General features: G+C 36.0%; 1 long non-coding RNA gene across 1 annotated transcript; it reads right to left on the reverse strand.

Annotated features, from left to right (window-relative positions):
• Positions 1-12449: 12449 nt before the first annotated feature.
• Positions 12450-16266, reverse strand: LOC133880732 (uncharacterized). The gene is made up of 3 exons (XR_009902389.1): positions 16052-16266; positions 14051-14149; positions 12450-12844 (listed from the first exon to the last, which is right to left on the reverse strand). It is a non-coding gene; the product is annotated as an uncharacterized LOC133880732 (long non-coding RNA).
• Positions 16267-22447: the final 6181 nt, after the last annotated feature.

Below are 22447 nucleotides of genomic sequence, written 5' to 3' on the forward strand. Positions count from 1 at the left end.
ACCACCTTTACAGCGCAAGGGATTGCCGCCACCCCCTAGCTCCTACTCCTAACCTTAACCTTTAACTTAAATTTTTATTATCTCAAAATACTTCAGCTTGGATGATTTTTTAAAGTGTATTTTCTAGAATCCACAGTTATTAATTTTCTTATTTTTGAGTGATGTAGTGAGGAATTAATGTAATTTTAAATGTGGAGGGACTCACTTGCACATGATGGATGACACATGTCATTCTCTCCTTCTTAGCCTTTCCACCCTACCATCTTCTACCTTGGTCATCTAACCATCACTACCCTCATTCAACCCATTTCATCTTTCAGTGCAACCTTATACCTTCCCAAGGAACATTATTATCATTTCATGTACAAATTCGTTGTTCTTCCTTGGTCACATGAAAAGTCATTCTTATCTTCTTAAGTTAAGTGTAAGAATACTCTAGAACCCTTCCCTAACCCTTATATATACCCTAGCCATGCTTTCAAGTCTCTCATTCCATCCTATCTCACCAAAACCTTCTTCTATCTTGTGCAAGTGTTGTCCAACCCAAGTTTTTTCTATTGCTGTATTATTTCATAAATAAGAAGTACATTTTCTATTTAGTTTTGATCTTTCTTCTACTTTTGGTTGTGAGTCCTTGGGCTAGTGTAACTTTGTTGCACTACTTGAGAATCGGTTGTTCCTAATATTTGGACACCGTATTTCTCTACATGGTATCAGAGCTTCAAGGGTGGTGGTGATTCATCCTTGGTGAAGAAGATCAATTGGTGGTGTGGAAATGGATTCGGGTGGACGGTTTAACAATTTTGGGGTTGAGGTGCTCAACCATTCTAACTACAAGATATGGAGATCATGCATGGAGTCTTATCTTGTTGGAGAAGACTTATGGGAGGTTGTTGGTGGTGGTGATGTGAATCCTCCGGAAGATGCTCCAGAGAATGTTGATAACTTGAAGAAATGGCGGATAGCGAATGCAAAGGCGGAATCTATCTTGAAGAGATCTATTTCCCATGGGCTATTTGAGCATATCATTAGGTGTAAGTCGGCCGGAGATATTTGGACTACCCTTGATGGGTTGTTCAATAAAAAGGATGTGGCTCGATTGCAACTAATGGAGAACGAGTTGGCAAATACAACTCAAGGTGATCTCTCTATTTCTCAGTTTTTCTTGAAGATTAAAAATCTTTGTTCGGAGATTTCAGCCCTTGATCCAGAAGAACCTATATCGGAGGCACGAATGAAGCGTCATATTATTCGTGGTTTAAAAAGGGAATATATTCCCTATGTTACGTCTATCCAAGGATGGGCTGTTCAACCCACCTTGGTAGAGTTTGAAAGTCTTCTCACATCACAAGAATCATTGGCTCGACAAATGGCGGGATGCTCCATATCGGGAAGTGAAGGAGATGCGCTCTTTTCCAATAAAAAGAAAAATTTCAACAAAAGTAAAAACGATGGTTCTAGCAAGCATGAAGATGGTGGAGAATCGTTCGAGAAGCGAGATGTAAATAAAAAAGGTGTCAAGTGTTATCGATGTGGTAAACTTGGACACATAAAGAAGAATTGCCGCGTGAAACTCAAAGGAGGATACGTAGCCAAGAAGGACGGTGAACCTGAACATGAAGAAGAGTGGGGAAAGTGCTTTATGGCAGGAACCACTACAATTGATGCCTTGTCATCAATCGATTATAAAAATGATTGGGTCGTTGATTCAGGTTGCGGGCATCATCTCACTGGCGACGAATCCAAATTCTCAAGCTTTCGAGATTACAAAGGAAATGATGAAAGGAAAAAAGGGTGGAAATGCATGGATCCCGAGACGCATAAATTTATTGTTTCTCGAGATGTTGTATTTGATGAAATCTCTTCATATTATAAGGCAGAAGGTGCTATTATTGGGAGTGATGCTGGTGACACTAGTGTTCACAATCAGCCACATACAGAAATCAGTTTACCATTGTCACCTAATGCTCCTATGCCATCAGACAGCTCTTCTTCTTCTTCTTCTTCTTTTTCACCTACGGAGGAGCAATCCAATTGGGGGAGTAGTGTTGATTGCCATGAGCTGGAAGGACAGCATGTTGATGAGGAAGTAGAAAGTGTACCACCTCTTAGGAGATCTAAGAGGAAAGTCGTATTGCCGGCTCGGTATAGGGATGGAAATTTTGTGAGCATGCACTCATGTTTTCTTGCTAATCCTATTGATGATTGTGAACCTTCTTGTTTTGATGAAGCCACAGGTGTTAAGGAGTGGGATAGTGCTATGAATGATGAAATGAATGCTCTCATAAAAAATCAAACATGGGATCTCGTGCCAAAGCCTAAGGAAGTAAAGCCTATCACTTGCAAATGGGTTTACAAAATCAAACGTAAGGCAGATGGCAGTGTTGATAGATACAAGGCAAGGCTGGTTGCTCGCGGATTCTCTCAAAAGTATGGGGAGGATTATGATGAGACATTTAGTCCGGTTGCAAAGATGATTTCCGTTAGAGTTGTCATTTCATTGGCTGCACATCATGAGTGGAAGCTATGGCAGCTTGATGTAAAAAATGCCTTTTTATATGGTGAAATTGACAAAGATATCTACATGGAGCAGCCTGATGGTTATGTTTCTCAGTTACACCCGGAATATGTATGCAAGCTGAAGAAGGCCTTATATGGATTAAAGCAAGCACCTAGAGCTTGGTATGGTAAGATTGCCGAATACTTACAATTTTGTGGCTATTTTGCTTCTAACTCAGATTCTAGTTTGTTTGTTAAGAAGCAAAGCAAGGTGCATGTCATTGTTCTCTTGTACGTTGATGACATGATTGTTACCGGCAACGATGATGAAGAAATTGCAAAGCTTCGAGCTGAACTTTCTATTCGGTTTGAGATGAAAGATTTGGGGGAGCTTAGTCACTTTCTTGGTTTGGAAGTTAGCTCTCTCAAGGGTGGAATATTTGTGTCACAACAAAGTTATGCAAAGAAGCTTGTGGGAAGATTTGGGTTGAACCAAAGCAAGTGGTGCTCCACTCCTCTTGATACGAACATTAAGCTGAGGCGTGATGAGGGCAAGCTTCTTTCCGATCCTCGTCCTTATCGGGCTCTTGTAGGAAGTTTGATTTACTTAACTATTACAAGACCTGACATTGCATTCTCGGTTGGCCTTGTTAGTCGTTACATGCAAGAGCCACGAAAACCACATTTGGAGGCGGCAAAACGTATCTTGAAGTATGTATATTCTACAATTGATATGGGTCTTTTCTTCAAGAATGGAGGTGCCTTTGAGCTACATGGATTTTCCGATGCTGATTTGGGTGGTGACTTGGATGACCGGAAGTCTACATCCGGTTATGCTTTCTCATGTGGTTCATCTTATATTTCTTGGTGTAGTAAGAAACAAGATTCAGTATCTCTTTCAACAACTGAAGCAGAGTACAAAGCGGCTTCTCTTGCTGCACAAGAATGTGTTTAGCTACGTCGGCTGATCGAGGATATTTATTCACCAATTCACAAACCAACAATTATCTATGGTGACAATCAAAGTGCTTTAAAGCTCGCAACAAATCCGGTTTGTCACGCAAGGACGAAGCATATTGAGATTGAGCATCATTTTATTCGTGAAAAGGTGTTAATGGGTTTAATTGAAGTTTTGGAGGTGAGAAGTAAGGAGAACATTGCTGACATCTTCACCAAGTCGCTTTCCAAAGGTCCGTTTGAATCCCTAAGAGAGAAGCTTGGTATCATTTCTAGAAAATCACTTTAAGGGGGAGTGTTAAATTTTAAAGTGTATTTTCTAGAATCCACAGTTATTAATTTTCTTATTTTTGAGTGATGTAGTGAGGAATTAATGTAATTTTAAATGTGGAGGGACTCACTTGCACATGATGGATGACACATGTCATTCTCTCCTTCTTAGCCTTTCCACCCTACCATCTTCTACCTTGGTCATCTAACCATCACTACCCTCATTCAACCCATTTCATCTTTCAATACAACCTTATACCTTCCCAAGGAACATTATTATCATTTCATGTACAAATTCGTTGTTCTTCCTTGGTCACATGAAAAGTCATTCTTATCTTCTTAAGTTAAGTGTAAGAATACTCTAGAACCCTTCCCTAACCCTTATATATACCCTAGCCATGCTTTCAAGTCTCTCATTCCATCCTATCTCACCAAAACCTTCTTCTATCTTGTGCAAGTGTTGTCCAACCCAAGTTTTTTCTATTGCTGTATTATTTCATAAATAAGAAGTACATTTTCTATTTAGTTTTGATCTTTCTTCTACTTTTGGTTGTGAGTCCTTGGGCTAGTGTAACTTTGTTGCACTACTTGAGAATCGGTTGTTCCTAATATTTGGACACCGTATTTCTCTACAGATATAACTACCAAGCCTCGACAAGACAGATTTCAACTTGATTGTAATTTAATCTCCTAATGTGATTAGGATGACATAATTTTGTAGGGTTCCCTAGTTTAGGAAAGACATGACCTAGGGTTAATTTCATATATAATGGAATGGAATATGACTCCTCCAACTTACAACAAGATAGATTCCAATGTGATTGGAATATGGTCTCCTAATGTGATTTGGTTAACCATATCTTATTGGATAGGGTTCCGTTTTGAGAAAATTTATTTCCAAAATGAATAAAATAAATTGAAGGCATTCTAATACGATTAGAATACCAAGCACCTACTTAGATAAGGAACCCTAATGTGATTAGAATTCCAAAGTCCAAGTAGGTTTAGGTTTCCAATTGTGACTAGGATTCCTAACTAGATAGGAAAACCTAGTTGAACTAGGAATTTTTATCAAGACTTTGATTCCTATTTTAAGGTGAAATTCTAATGAGATTAGGACTCCTAAATTTAAGATAGGACTTTTGTAGGATGAGTTAACCTAGTTCAACTAGGATTACTACCCAAACTAGTGTTCCTAATGTGATTAGGAAAGTGATTCAGTTTTGGAAAGATATGAAAGGGCAATGTCACAATTGTGACGAGGTCACAAGTGACACAAGATCACAATTGGTTTCAATAAAACCCGCATTTTTCAAAACATCAAGTGAGATAGAGATTCAAGATTTGAGTCTCATAGGCTCCATCATTAGCCTATAGTAATGTACAGTTAAGGCATCTCGAGTTGACCATAGGTCATGCTCCCTGCGGAGGGTGTCTTTACTTTGCAAATTACAAGGATAGACTTCCTTAAGAGATAGAGGAGATGTGAATAAGATCATGAATAACCATGTTGCTGTGGAGTTATTTGATAACCACATTAAATCTATATGATGGTATACACTTTTCTAATTAACGATGTTTGCCTCCATTTGAAGCTTTAAAATCTTAAACTTAGAGGTTAAGTGAAGAACAGAAAATTGTTAATGTTTATTATCAGAGTGCAAAAGGGATCGTATCTTTATATATTTATATATCTTGTGAACATGCTATAGAAACATGACATCGATAGGGCTACGTTTAGGGTTCATAAGCGAGCCAAAGTGAATGTGTGACCTGAATCTTTGGTCACACCAAACAATAGGCAAATGAACTCTGTAACGTCCAAGATATTCATTAAAAGTTTAAAACATAAAATAGACTAATTAGGTAAAGAATTGAAAAGAACACTTAAAAATTGTTTAAGTATGAATTTATAGGATGTGTGTCAGAACAGTACATTCTCTATGCCCGGATGGGTCAGGCAGTAGGGTCCCGTTCGCTGCCGTCCAGACAAGACATTTTAGTGTCTGGATGGTTTGACCAGTGAGTCAAGATGTGTGTTTCACTTTGGCGTGTCTAGAAGGGTCATTAACTTGTCCGGACAAGCTGGGGTAGAAAATGGCTAAACGCATTTTCAACCCGTTTCTCTTCTTCCCCAACAAAAATATATCTTCTCTCTCTTAAGGTTTACACCCAAACCCTAGATCTTGATAGTTTGAAGCTTCCAAACTCAAATCTGAAACCGGAAACGTGATCCTTGGTGTAAAACCATCATTTTCACTGATTGGTTTGAGATAAATCCATAAGCCCAAGCTTTTCTTATATTTTTGTTTGATCTTGGGGAGTTCGAGCCTAATCTCTCAAATTTCTCTCGGTATTTTGTGTTTAGAGGTATTGTAGACAATTTCCAAACATCATGTACATCTTTGGTGAGAAATCAAACTATAACTAAGCCCCAAACCCTAGATTTTGGTTAAGTGTAGTAAATTGATGATTTTGGTGCCTAAGCCAAAGATTTTCTTATGGGATAGTGTTATTAGTTAATGGGTTATTAAATGGAACCCTAGAAATTCTATGAATTTCCATGGGTTGTGGCTCTTGAGACAAATCAAAAAGGTAAGTGAGATTTAGAGTTAGAAATGTTGTGGGTTAGTTTTCATGTGTCATTGCAATGTATATACAGTGGTATATTGCGAGGCTTTTGTTGGGAAATCTTTCATAAGCCATCAGTCAAGTAGCCTAGGTGAGTATTCAACTCACTAAGAAAATATATTTAGTTTTGTGATTACATGATGTTACAAAAAGCTATACATGTCTTAAATCGAACCGATGATATTTTGTGATGATATATGCTTTAAGAATGCTTTCAATACCTTGAATTATGTTGAGATACGATTTTGATGATGACCTATGAGTTTTAAGGTATGTTTATGCAAATTGAGAATTATGATAAGTTTTATGGGCTTCATGATAAGTTATAGACTTCATGTTACATTTGAAAATGACATGTAAAGTATATTATGTTAAATGATGCATAAGTGTGATCATGAATGAAATCATGAACGTTGAACGTAATCATGGGTTCATGTCCCATCAGCAGATCAAGTTTAAGACCGTGGGTTCAATTCCCACTGGCATAAAAAACAAGACCTTGGTTCAAGTCCCATAGGTACTAAGAATGAAGACCATGGGTTCAAGTCCCATTGGTACCAAGTGTAAGACCATGGACTCAAGTCCAGCAGCACTATGAAACAATGAAAACGAATGAAAGGCAAGCATGACATGATGATGATGTGTGACATGTTTTATAATGGATTTCATGCTAGATGTATCGATATGTATATGATTTTGAATTGAACAGAACATATGTATACCATTACAGTTAAATTGCATAAAATGATTTATGTGGTATTTTATACTAGACGTATTAATATGTCTATTAGTTTGAATGGAATAAAACATATGAATATTATTACAGTTGGTTTGCATATGATGGTTTAGGTTGTTTCATGCTTAGGAGTACATGAATTCTTGTATTTCACAAAGGTTTGAAATGCTTGAATATGAGTATCGCTAGTTTATGATGTCATCTGTTTTAGGTTTAGATGTATTCGTATGCTCGTATTTCCTAAAGATTTGGAAAACTTGTATACGAGTATAGCAGAGTCACATGATATATATATATATATATATATATATAGTATGATGTAGACAAGTTTGTAAGTGCGTATTTCCAAGTGGGAGATTGGAACATGTATTTATATTCACAGCTATGAAGTATGAATTCATGTATTTATGGAATATCTGTGTTTACCTTATCAGAAACGAAATATTTTACGAATAAGTATTTACTAATGGTATCTGTTATTGTAAACATATGGTAGAAAAAGATAAATGTTGGGTCATTGCAAACACTTAGTGAGTTATATACTCCTTGGATTGTAGACTCATTATTCCACCTATGTGGACATGGCAACCACCACGATTGTATAGATGATGTTTGGACTGCAGGTACCATAGACGTCATTGAGGACCATGTGGTTTTGTATTTGAAATGTTACGACTGAGGCTTATTGCGACGATTGTATGTGTTAGACTTGTGGATAGTCCATCTTTTGTGTAGTTTTATTTTGTATAAGGCCACATGTCGTATGAGACACCTTTTGTATAACCATATTTTTGTTATGTAAAGAATACAATGATCAAGCTTTAAGCATATAGATGTATTATTTAGCTCTGTATGTTGTATATAGTCATTATTTAATGTTCAGATATTTTGATGCTATGTATTATCTCTGATATGTTATGCACATGTTATGAGAAGTGTTGTGTTGATATTGGCTTATAACTAACTGTCATGCCACTGTGATGATATATTTTGTTTACAAAAAAATAAAGGGTCTTCATAAACTCTAAATTCTTCAAGGGAGATGTGAAAACGTTTGTTTAGAAGTTACCCAGTTACTCGTAAAATGACTCATAAAATATTAGACCTATTGAAGTAAGTTTAGGTGGCATAATAAAGTTAAAATGATTTTCGGACCTGCTGCTTTGGGCACATGAAAATAGGTTCAAACAAACTCTAAATGCTTCTTGTGATCTTAACTGTCAAGGAGTTATCTATCTACTAGTAAATGTTCAGCTCATTTAGAGATCGTTAAGGGGTCAAAATTAGGTCGAAAAAAGATTGCACCTGGTAGCCAATGGCTGGCTGCCATGTGGCAACAACATTTTTGGACAGTAACTTGTGCCACATGGCACAAGCAATTGAATCGCTAGCCACATCTACGCTATTATCCCAAAATGACTAGTCAATTTGGAGTTTCCCAAAAATTTCTTATAAATCTCAATTTCACCTAATAATTAGGCAATATGGGACTTAACACTCATGATTATCTCTATAAATCACTCACTCTATGTGAACTACTCATCTTCCCAATATGGGACCGGAGTATTACACAAATCAATATCAAAGCTTATCTTTGAAGGGAGACAAACACATTTGCCACATGTCATGCCGCATTACAGCCTGAGCGTGGCCAATCAAGGTTATCCAAGATGGTTACATGCGTCACCATCCATGCCCAAATCGTGGCCTGTAGAAGGGTGCTTCCAACCTTTAGTTTTTCATTCAAATTTCCTTTTACTTATGATTTCCATACGTAGAGAGAGAAAGCCCTAGATTTTAGAGAGAGAACGGCCAAGCAGCTTGGGAATAGTGTTCTTGAAGCCCGGAAAGTGATTTTTCCAAACTTGCTCGATAAATTCATTTTTATCTCTAGTTTATGCAAATTCTAGTTCTTAGAGTTAAATTATGTTGTTATGATTCTTAAATTGATTGGGAAAGTACGGTTGAATATTTTAGAGAAGGTTATTATATTCAATCGTTCTTTAAATATTACGAAAGCGTCATTGTGCTCCATTAATTTCATTAGGTATTATACAATTGCACCATTGCAATGCCCGAGTGATGTTAGATATGTCATTATAATGCCCAATTGATACTGTGACATTTTAAAAATGTCATTGTGCTGCCCAAATTTTAGGATAAAGGCGAAACATAGGAATAATATTGCTCGAGGTATTTTTTTTTTTATAAGTAAAATTTTATTAAACGCAAAATGCGATCAAGTACACAGGGAGTATACAAGAACGGCTGCTAAGAAGAGGAAAATAAAACAAGAAAATCATTATAACTAATCCCTGAAGGTGCTAGGAACGCGGCCGTCCAAGAATACAAAGAAGAAAAGAAAAAATACATGAGTTCCTCTATTGATCTTTCTTTGTCCTCAAACTGTCTATCATTACGTTCCATCCACAAGCACCATAAGAGGCAGCAAGGAACCATCTTCCACACCGCCGCATTTCGAGAGCGGCCACCCATCCGCCAACAAGCAAAAAGATCTACCACCCGACGAGGCATCACCCAAGACAGACTGAAACGGCAGAAAATGGCATTCCACAGAACACTAGCGACCTCACAGTGAAGAAGGAGATGATCCACAGACTCCTCATTCTTTTTGCACATGCAACATCTATTAATCACAATGATTTGTCTCTTTCTAAGATTGTCCAAAGTAAGATTCTTCCCTAGCGCTGCCGTCCATGTGAAAAAAACCACTTTCGTAGGAGCTTTAGTTCGCCAAATACTCTTCCAAGGAAAAGAAACAGACTCCTTAAAAACAAGAGTCTTATAGAATGAACTAACATCAAACTTCCCTTTGCGAGAAGGAGACCACCAAAGCTTGTCTTCTGCACCACGCCCTATTCTTATAGAATACAATAAGGCGAAAAAAGAGGCCAAATCATCCACCTCCCAATCATGTGCCGCTCGAATGAATCTGACATCCCACTGGAAAGGCTCGTACTCCAAACTGAAATGCGCTGCAACTAGCAAGCTCTTGTCGCAAGCTATGTCATACAAACCTAGGAAAGCTTCCTTGAGAGGCATCTCTCCAACCCACAAATCATCCCAGAATCTGATTCTAGATCCATTACCCAAGATAAGTTTGGTATGCCTACTAAACGAACTCCATCCCTTCCTAATAAACTTCCAAAACCCTACTCCATGAGACCCAGGGGGATCTAGAGAACACCAACCAGCCCGAACAGAACCAAACTTAGCATCCACAACTGATCTCCACAAAGCCTCTTTCTCGTGCTCATACCGCCACAACCACTTCCCTAATAACGCTTGATTAAACATCCTCAAATTCCGTAAACCCAAACCTCCTTCTGGAATAGGAGTACAAACCAAGGACCAGCTAACCAAGTGATATTTGAAATCATCACCTACACCTCCCCACAAGAAATCCCGATAAAGTTTTTCTATGCGATTAGCCACACTGGAAGGGATGGGAAAAAGGGAAAGTAAGTACGTGGGGAGGTTAGATAAAGTACTCTTTATAAGGGTAACTCTCCCACCCTTAGACAGGTACATCCTTTGCCAACTAGCCAGTCATCTTTCTATCTTACAAACAACATCATCCCAAATGAACTTTGCCTTAAAGGGAGCCCCCAACGGAAGCCCAAGATACTTTATAGGTAGAGAGGAGACACCACAGCCTAACACACCGGCCAACTCATCCAGATTGTCCACAGCACCCACAGGAACCAGCACAGACTTGGCCAAATTAATCTTCAAACCTGAGACAGCTTCAAACAACACAAATAAAACCTGAAGAAAACGAAGATGATCAAGGTTAGCCCCACAAAAAACTAAAGTATCATCAGCAAATAATAAGTGGGAAATATTACCCACCCCATCACTGCTCGAACCCACTACGAATCCTGACAAGAAGCCTCTTAGGACAGCGACAGAGAATAACTTGCTAAGGGCCTCCATCACAATGACAAACAAAAGAGGCGACAGAGGATCACCCTGTCTAAGACCACGAGAGCTGCTAAAAAAGCCAGTAGGGGACCCATTCACTAGAACAAAAAAGCGCACCTAAGAAATACAATGCCGACCACCGTTCTGGCTCTTTCCCGGCCAGAATCCGGCCGTTCTGGTTTGGGAAGGGCCGAATCCAGGCCAGTCGGCCAGGATCCGGTCGTTCTAGCAGGGAAAGGGCCGGATCCCCAGCTGTTCTGGTCGGGAAAGGGCTGGATCCCGGTCGGGATCCAGCCGTTCTGGCTGAGAAAGGGCCAGATCCCGGCCATCCGGCCAGGATCCAACCGTCCTGGCCGGGAAAGGGCCGGATCCCATCGAACCGGCTGGCACTCTCCGTCTCCGTCACGCTCTCCGTCTTCGTCACCGTCTCCGTTTTCATTTGCCGACCGGAAGAGAGAAGAAGAAGAAGAACAACAAGGGAGAGGAAGAACGAGAGAGAGAGAGAGAGAGAGAGAGAGAGAGAGAGAGAGAGAGAGAGAGAGAGAAGAAGAAGAACGAGAGAGAGAGAGAGAGAGAGAGAAGATTTTAAAAAAGAAAAAAAAAAAATTCTGATGTGGAATTTCCACGTCAGGGTGTGGGGATTTGGGTGTGGGAATTAGGTGTAAGTGTAGCATTTTCCGTCTTAAAAAGTGTTACTTGGAAAGATAACATTACCAAATGGAAATCTTTAGACAATGGACAATTTATTCGGACATGGACCTGGACATTGGACAATTTATGCGAACATGGACAATGGACAATTTAACTAGTCTTAGACATGAACAATTTTACCTTGAGTTGACAGGACAATTCTACCTGAATTCAGACAAAGGACTTGAGACATGGGACAAAGGACTTTTTGAACATGATGATTATGATAAAAATGAGAAACTGTGCTTAATAATGAAAGGATTTGAGTTATGAACTCGAGTTTATTTTGTAGAAATCAGGATTCTAATTTTTAATAATTTAGATTAGATTATAATTGATTGATATTAAGAAATTCTCTACTTCCGTTGTAAGAATTTTGAATTCAAATGCAGAGTCAACCAAAAAGGTATGTAGCGCCATGTAACTAAGACAAATTTTCTATTACCCTCTTTTGTAAAAAAAAAATTCTTAAATAAAGTAACATGTGTGCAATGAGCTCTAAAGTTAAATATAAATGAAAGTCACTTTTGATAAAGTAAATTTTGTAAAAGGGTAAATGTTGCTTTTATGAAAGCAGAGTATGTATCCGAAATATTTATAATCAGAGTTTCTCTATACATCTTCATATTACAAAAAAGTAAAGTTATTACATCTGTGACAACCCTTTTTTTTTTTTTTCTTTTTATATATATATATACAAACATAAATGAGTTATCACAGTGGCACGACGATGTATCGCAAAGCCAACATATGGTATATATCCCATAATATATACACCTGGTAAATCAGAGTATAACATATAACTAACTATACAGCGGAAACATAAACCTGAATAGTGAAAAGTATAGCTTATACATCTATTACAAATTATTTACAATACAGAGCCATTTAACATCTATATGTTTAAGTTTTATCAACATAATATTTAAACAACAGTAATGGCTTATACAATAACTAGTGACCAAAGCGTCACAAGCCATAAACAGAACCTATAAAATTGTGGACAACTGTGGTCCAACCATTACGACCGTCGCGGCGAGCTTCGGTCATATTATCCCAAGTGCACATCTACAACACTCTCCCCTACTACCGGAGTACCTGCAGCCAAAGGAACATCTATACGGTTGTAGGGGTTTGCCACATCCGTATAGGTGGAATTATGAGCCCACCGTCTTAGCATACATAAATACACTAAGACCTCAGAGGTATACTATTCACTGAGTTTTCGCAAAGAACCAACTTTCATTTTCTAGTCATGTGCACACTATAGCAGCCACCAATTTATAAACTTTTATTTGAAAACACCCATAGCTGATATAGCAAACACTGACTATTAAAAAGCATTTAAAGCATACTACGCAGCTGAGCTTATACGTAGAAGTTCTATTGTTGGAAACATCTACATACATCCTCACCTACTATATTACTTTTGATTTAGTGAGACTTAAAAGCAAGAGCATTTAAATCATGCAACCATCCGATAGAAATATGCATAAGTTCTTTTCCATTGAGACTCTTATGCATACTAATACGTCTAGCATAAAACTACTATATACCTAGAAAACAGTGGCTTTTAAATCATGCAACCATCCGATAGAAATATACATAAGTTCTTTCCCATTGAGATTCTTATGCATAATCATACGTCTAGCAAAACTACTCATAGTATAAAAACATCACACTCATCAAAACCATGCTATAAATGATCATGCAATGCACATCATGGAAATTAATCCAAGCATCATGGAAATTAATCCAAACATCATGGGAGTTACCCCAAACATCATAGAAATTAATCCAAGCATCATGGAAATTAATCCAAGCATCATGGAAATTAATCCAAACATCATGGGAGTTACCCCAAACATCAAGGAAATTAATCCAAGCATCAAGAGTGTATGCACGTTAGCGTTCATATGCGTATGCTTCATGCCTTAAAACAATATATATTTCATTTCATGAATCATGTCTTTAACACAGGCTTTCTTTATAAAAACATAAACAATTCAACATGTCATTTCTTAAACAATTTACATAACTTTAATCTCTCACTTTATACTCACTCTAAAATCACATTAATATTCCATTAAAATCACATTTTTCAAAGCTCCCAACCATAACTTACAGTAGCACCATTTATTCAAACTCCACATATCATATTCATACTTCAAAACATTATCATAACTTTAAAATACTCAAAAGTACTCAAATCATCCAAACAAATCATAATCAACATACAGTTGGCTCAAGTTTGTAAAACAACATATACTTTGCAATTCATCATTTATGAAAATAATACTTCTCAGTGAGTAGAATACTCACCTTGGCTGCATTAAACTCATGACTCGAACACTCCCCGTGTTCTATTTACTTGAACTCTACATTGGAGAACAAGTTGAAGTCTCCAATCAAGACACGTGCCTGCAAATACTTATAACGTTAGACTAGACCATTGAACCCCATACTCAATGACACATAAACTACCCATGTGCTCACACGTCGCATAACCAGCTTGTAAAGCTGATTCAACACTTTTAGCTACTATTAGGTTAACACTTAGGTTTAGGTTCATATTTTGTTCCACTATAATCTTTAAGACACATTTGTTATTTTATGTCTCTTTATTATCATTACATCATATTGTCATTATTGTTACTCTTTTTATAGCTTATTACTTATGTACTAACTTAGCATTATTTACCAGAGTTATATTCATGTATATGTCTGTGTATGTGTATGTATATATATATACACACATGCAACGCTTAACAAGCTTAAACCTAATCTAATGATACACTTAAACACTTGGCATACGTATATAGGTAAATTGGGTACCACGTTCCCTTATTATCATTATTGACTATAAGCCTTATAGTTGGTTATCCATTTAAGCTAAGTGTATTCAATCCATATACATATATATGTACATATATGTATAAAGTGCTTATTAAGTTAAGCACAAACCCATAATACGCTTAGGTATTTCGTATTGCATAAGTAGACACACTAATCATCTAGTTTCATTATTAATTGACTTTGGAGTCTATTTATGTATTTCTATAATGTCACTATTTTATATTTGTTGTCTTAAAGTTATTTGGACAATTTACCACTCTTTGACGTTCTTATCCTTAAATACAATTTCTAATATATTCAATGGTTTATCATTATTGACTACTAACCATGTAAGTAGTTTAGATTTAGAACTTTTAATCTTATTTAACATTATAATTTAATAACTCTTATTAAACTAACTTATAATTGCATATTATAATATATATATATATATATATATATATATTCATTTATTACACTTTAATTATTTAATTATTCGTTTTCCTTCATTGTTTGTTTCATTTTCTCATTTGGTACTAACACTAAAGTCCTTTGATCTCATTCAGTTCATATAAGCATAATAAAGGCTCAACTTTAATTCCTAACCATATTTGTCATCTATACAAAGAGTCTAATTACATTAACTTCAAACCCTTCTCCAACAAGCCAACACTTACCCAACACTCAACACTTTAACATCACCAACCCACCATTCGGCCAACCACCTAAATAAGCGTCCATCAACTACCCTTCGCATATTAAGATTCAACCCATTTCTCAAATGGAAATGCCCACATTTCTCCCACTAGAATATCATAATAATAATAATCAATAATCTATTAACAAACTTCATAAAACTTCATCCCATAAATACCCAATAAATTCCTTATTTTCAAGTGGGGACACACTTGGATTTTCTACAAGATTACATAACAATGTCCATTAGGCTTCATACCAATTCATAATCAACCCAACCCAAATACACTCAATCTCTTCCATAGGCAACACAACTAACCATTTCTAACAAGCAAACATAACCAAAATTATATTCTCTATCACCCATCAATTATTGCAAATCAAATACCCAAACTTCACACACATGCACCAATTCAAATAGTAGTCCATGGAAACCCCTAAAATCACCAAACATTAAACCCTAATTTCGGATCCAATAAGAATTTCTACAAAACAATATAATTTCAAACTATAAATTTAATGGGTATGATGGAATTTCAGGGAAAAGCTTCAATCCTTACACTTCCAGCTTCTATGGAATAAATTCCTTAATAAACCACTCAAAAATCAACTATGATCTTCAAAAATCGAAACCCATTCCACAACAATAATACCCATTCGGTTATTCCCTTCCAAAGCCCCTAAAAATCAACCTAACTCAAACCCACATTTAATCTTAACAATTAAACATGATTTTCGTGGTATATAAATAGCGGGTAACACATGGGTACAAAGAAAAACTAGGAATTTTACCTTACAAAGACCCATGTCCGAAAATCCATTTCTCCTCTTCGTCTTCTTCCTTGCGTCGTGCTCTAAATCTCCCTCTCAAAAATCTGCAACGCCTCACTCTCGGCATCAATCTCTCCCATGGCAGCTCTCTCTCTCACGGCCGTGTGTGTGCGAGTGAGTGAAGAAGAAATGAGGAAGAGAGGAATGTGAACAAGGGAGAGGAGGGGCTGCGTGGAATGGAGAGAAGAAAAGAAAGAGGAACGAGGGAGAGAGAGAGTGGGACACTTGTTCCATTATAGGTGGTTGGGAGAAGATGATGTTGTCTTCTCCTAACCAATTCAATAGTGACATGTAACAAGGTGAGATTATATTTTTATTTAAATGCATAGACTTCCATAAATTACACTAGGACCCTACAATATTAAAATCCATAATTCATTATTTATTTCATTAAGACCCGTTATTATTATTATTGTAATTCTATTATTTCACCTAAGACTTATTTTGTTTTCAATAATATAAATATTATTCTTTAGAATATAATTATTAGTATCATCTATTTAATAAATATAATTTATTAATTGCTAAATTTCTTATTTATTTTATTGATCTTTACAATATCATGCAAATTTCAAAGAAAAATCTTACGGCTATTTTCTGCAATATAATCATCATTATTGTGAAGAGTTGAGTTAATGTGATGTAAAAATCAAGAGTTGGATCCTACGGCAAAAATTTCTATCAGTACCGTGTGAAGAGAGATAAAGGATAGAGTGTGCTATCAATATGAGCCTTTAGTTGAGTGAGCCACCATGGGATGTATAGCCACCGGTCAATAAAAATTTCCTAAATAGTTGGTCTCATTCCTATGGCCACAAGATGCGACATTCCCCTCTTTCGTATAGGGAAAATAGTATGAAAGAGACAAAAAGGGAAACAATTTTCCAGCAAAAGTTTAAAAGAGATATTATGGTTTAACCATCTATAGATGAACAAGAGATAAGTTTAAAGTAAAAGTTTAAAGGGATAAAGAATATTTGGTACTTGATGTTTGAAAAATTTTATATTTTGGTACCTAAAATTTAATTCGCTGCGATGGCACTTAGGTTTTGGAAAAAGATGAAATCAGTACTTCTATCTATTTTTGCGTCTAATATTTAAGGAGTTGACACGTGGCATAATATAAAAAATAAAAATCTTTAAAAATTAATTAAAAAATCTTTAAAAAAATAAAAAATTAGCATATTACTACAGATGATTTCTATGAAGATTATTGACTTCCAAAAGAGGAATTATGGGCGAGAAACACTTGGATTCGGCAAAGCGAAAGCAAGCAGGTCTGGGTCATTTTCAAACACAGCCATTTCCTTTTCTTGTAAAGTCACCCGTGCTCCCTCTGCTCAATATTTCACATTGGCAAAAAAATTGAAACTGATCCATCACTCTTACACAACAACACAGAGTTATAAAATTTTCGTAATTCTAAGCACAAAAACCAACAAATTCTACCGCAGAGCAACACAACGAAAAGCAATTCCGTTCGTTTCCGCGGAATACGATTCCCGGGAAAACAATTCTCATTTGGCAAAAAAAAAAACGGTTTCCACGGAAACAAGCAACAACTGAGAAAGAAGCTTTGGAATTCCGAACCATGGAGAAGAGGGAGAGGAAGAGCGCGAGGAATAGGCCTTGGGAATCACGCTGCAAAAAGGGGCACAAGGAATGTTGAGAGCTGAACCACCCCGGTCAAAGGTGGCTCAGCCACTCTTTTTTTTTAAAAAAAATAAAATTTTTAAAATTTTTAAATTTTTTAAGTTTTATTAATTTTAATTTTTAATTCATTTTTAAATATTTTTACTTTTTATTTTTTAATTTTTTTTTATGACACGTGGCAAACCGTTAAATATTGGACGGAAAAATAGATGGAGATACCAAGTCCGTCTTTTTCAAAACCCAAATACCATCTGTGATACGAATTAAAACTGAGGTACTAAAAAATAAAGTTTTTAAACCACGGCACCAAATATGTCATTAACCCAAGTTTAAAAGAGATCATTCATGAAATAGTCTATGGCTAACTTTTTATGGAATAAAGAGATAAATTTATACAACAAAGTTTTAAAGGGTGATTTGAAGTTAATAGTATAATTACACAATTAAAGTTGTACAAGTACAGTTTAAAAGTTAAAGTTACAATGAACAGTTATAAAAGAGATTAGGTATGGTCTAAAGTTAACCATTCCTGGATGCTTTATTTTAAAGTTAATTTTTTAAAGTAATGATTTAAAGTAAAGATTTGGGAAAGAAGAAGAAAAATAAAGAACCCCGAAGATGGTTTGTTTGGGAACGAAAGAGAATTATTATTCTCTTCGGGTTTTTTCCTTCAAACTGGGTATTTGAATCCAACCCAGAAAAGAAACCCGGAATTTAGCCATTTTTCAAAGAGTAATGATTGAATACCACCCAAAGATACAACTTTTTACCACCTTGCCTATGTGGCAAGGTGGTCCCCCACTACTTTTTGAATTTTTTTATTTTTTAAAAATAAATTAAGGTAGGGGACCACCTTGCCACATAGGCAATGTGGTGAAAAGTTGTATCTTTAGATGGTATTCAATCATTACTCTTTTTCAAAACCTGCCGTGGTTTCTCGTGGGTTCCACACGTCCTTAGCACATAACACCCACTAAACACAAATAATAATTATTTGAATTAAATAATAGTTTTAATATTTTTTTTATAATAAATAATTATTATTTCAATCATTATTTCACACTACTTTTTATAACACCAATCATTATACATACTTTTCATACCTCCAATCATTTCCTACCATTAAAAAACACTACTTTTCAATCTCAAAAATCCAACACCCAAACACAATTTCAAAAAGAATTTAAATTCTACTCATCATCCAAACACATTTTCTTTCCATCTAAATTCGCAAACAAAATAAGAATTCAATTCTGATTTAAAAAATCCAACACCCAAACGAACCATTAAGTTTTCAGAATAATTGTGTGTAATGATTCTTTGGCATAAGGCATGTATTAGTTTATTTATTGTAAAGTAAAGAAAAATGATATGGCATGAATAATGTAATAGTGATATGATTCATGACGATATAGTACCGTGGTATTTTTAATAAGGTGAGTTTGTGGTGTCATGAGTTATTGGGTATTCATAGTGCTCTGGTACTTCAATATTTTGTGGTAAACATTAAGTATTTATAAAGAAAAAGAAAACTTTTTGTTGCAACCTCTCAAATCGCTCTACCTCTTTTAAAGGAACCCTAGACATTGCATCCGTCGTCAAGTAATTGTAACGTATAACGACACCCCATTACAAAGTAGCTATACTTAGATCCAAATCCATTACAGAGTAATCCGTACGGTGTACCGATTCCCTTTGAGGGTAATCGTACGTAACTTGTTCCATATCTCATTACCTATCCATATCGTTTCATCATATTTCATAGTTAAAATATGCTTGGTTTGTAAAACATAATTTAGCATTCAAAATATTGTCATGCAAAGGAAATATGATTAGGATTTAGGGCTCACGTCATGTCAGTAAATTATATCATTTTATGTTGTAAGAATATCTTCAGTTTTCATTTAGAACCTCATGCAGGAAAATTTATTTATAATTTTACACTGAGTTTTACTTACCTCGAATGCTTATCCTCATACCCGGACATCTCAAACCTCACCTTCACAATTCTGGAAGCCACATTCTAATATAAGACATAACCCACACTAAAACCCTAATGAAACCTTAATGGAGTATCTAAAAACCCTTAAACCTATTCTTGGGCAAAATGGTCATTCTGTCCAGCCATTGATTGTTCGAGTATCGTGCCAAACATTCGAAGGTTTGGCAAAACCTCCCATTTTTACAAAAGGTTCAAACTTTACCCCACCCAACATGATCTAAGGCCTTATTCTCAAGCTTAAGACTGTCCTAACCACAAATAATATGCTCATGCATCAAAACGTATGTCCAAGATTATTAAATCGCTAATCTATCACTAATCTCATCATAAAACAACAATAACCCATGTAGATTTATAACAAATCTATGTGTCAGTAGGGTAATCACAATGAAATCATAACTATCACGTGCTAACAAAGTCTTAACTCAACCAAACACAGCACCCAACTCATAATACCTATCACAAAAGCCTAAACTGTGACAACCCTTTTTTTCTTTTCTTTTTTTATTATTTTTCTTTTTTATACAAAACGTAAAACGAGTCATCGCAGTGGCACGACTATATGTCGCTCAGCCAACATAGGCACATGCCCATAACATACACCTGATATACAGAGTTACATCTACAGCGGAAGACTTCATGATACCATCAATAAAGCGGGAAAGCATAACTATAAACACACTCGTTATCTAAACATATGCGAGCCATAATACAAATCTATATGTTTAAAGTTTACTACATATAACTACAAAAGTATGGCTGATACAAAATATGGTGTGACCCACACATCAAGCCCTACATCAAAAATACCCAAAAAATAAGGACACTGTAGTCCTACCTCACTACGATCGTAACTAGGTGCATCAATCGTAGTAACCCAGGTAGTGTGCTACCGGATCGTCGTCCGCCTCAGGAGTGCCTGCAATCACAGGAACATCATCTACACGGTTGTGGTGGTATCCACATCCGCATAGGTGAAATGATAAGTTCACCGCCTTAACATGAAATATACTAAGACCTCAGTGGTATAAGACTAACTGAGTTTTCGTAAAGAACCAACCTTTCTTTTATTTTTAGTCATGCGAGCACTTATTAGCCACAATTTACCAATAGCTAATACAACAAACACTGGCTATTCTGAAAACATTTAAAACTTACTAAAAAACTGGGAAAATATGTAGAAGTTCCAGTCATCTCTCCTTGGAAGTTTCCATATACTAACCCCTCTATTATAATACTTTTCATTGGTTGCTCAGACATATGTGCACAAGATCACTCCATCACAGATATCACTTATACACATAAGTCTTAAGCAAAGAACATGGCATCTTACTCTTCCATACTAGGGTAACATCCTTCAACAAAACACTTGCAACACCATCTCTAATCGTATTTCAGTTTCATGCCTTGAACGTCAGTGGATCATGAGAGCACTGGAGATATACTCAACCATGCTAACATGTCTTTTCTGAAGAACAATAACATTCAACCATTTTACTCATAGACATGCTATTACTCGCGCCTGGGCAGTCATGTATCCATGTACTTTCAAGTTCAACGTATGCTATTAACACATGGACCATCCAATAGAAATATACATAAGATCTTTTCCATGAAGACTCTTATGCATACTACTATGTCTAGCAAAACTTACTCATATCATAAAATGTCTCTCATAAAACAATGCTATACATGACATGCATGACCATGGCTCATCATAACTCATTGTGATGCTGTTCCTGTTACCCTTCTGATACTGTTACTGTTGCTGGTTCCATCACTGGTGGGGAATGTATGCTCTACTATATGCTCAATGTTCCATGCTTGACTAGTATATATTTCACTACTGTATCATGCTGAAATCATGCAGTTGCTAAATCACATCCCTTTAAAACTAAACAAATCCAACATTTTATCTAATACTTTGAAGACATTCAAAACAGAGTGTAAACAGTTTCAACATAACATATTCTCAATAATTTGCATAATTTAAATCTCAACCACAGAATGTAACACTTTAAAACAATTCAATACTTTTCACTCTTATACTATTTCGTAAATATCATTAATATAATTTAAACATACTCGAAACTAATCAAATCATCTCAAAGCATATAATTAATCATATGGTTGGTTCGATTTCATAAACAATATATATATTTTTATCAAATCAATACATATAAAAATATATATTTTCTCAGTGAGTGGAATACCCACCTCGGATTGCTTGTACTCCCAATTATCCAGACAATTCTAAGCTCAACCGCAATGTGCTGCTAAAACACAATGCATTGCATTAATTAGTATTACAACTAGTAATTACTCCTAGTGGCATTTTGAATCTCTCAAAAGCCATTTTACTAATTTACCCATACTGCTCTAACATCCCTAGGTATTTTATTAATCCCCACATTGTTAACCCATAAGCATAACTGAGGGTTACCCACAATAATATTACACTAATAAAATACCCAAAACTACTATCTATGGAAAACTTACCACAATTCACCAAGCAGTGACCAAATGCTCGGGATGCTTCTGGCAACTCCAAACCACACCAAACCTAAAGAAAATACCAAGTTAAACTCATTTCTATAAAATTTAACAAAAACCTCTAAACGATACGAGTTTAACTATTTACCCCCAAAACGTTCGGTCAGAACGTAGATCGGGCTTCAAGGATTACGTTATCCAAGTCGGAT

This window comes from Alnus glutinosa, chromosome 10 (assembly GCF_958979055.1).
Source record: "Alnus glutinosa chromosome 10, dhAlnGlut1.1, whole genome shotgun sequence".
Classification (NCBI taxonomy): domain Eukaryota; kingdom Viridiplantae; phylum Streptophyta; class Magnoliopsida; order Fagales; family Betulaceae; genus Alnus; species Alnus glutinosa.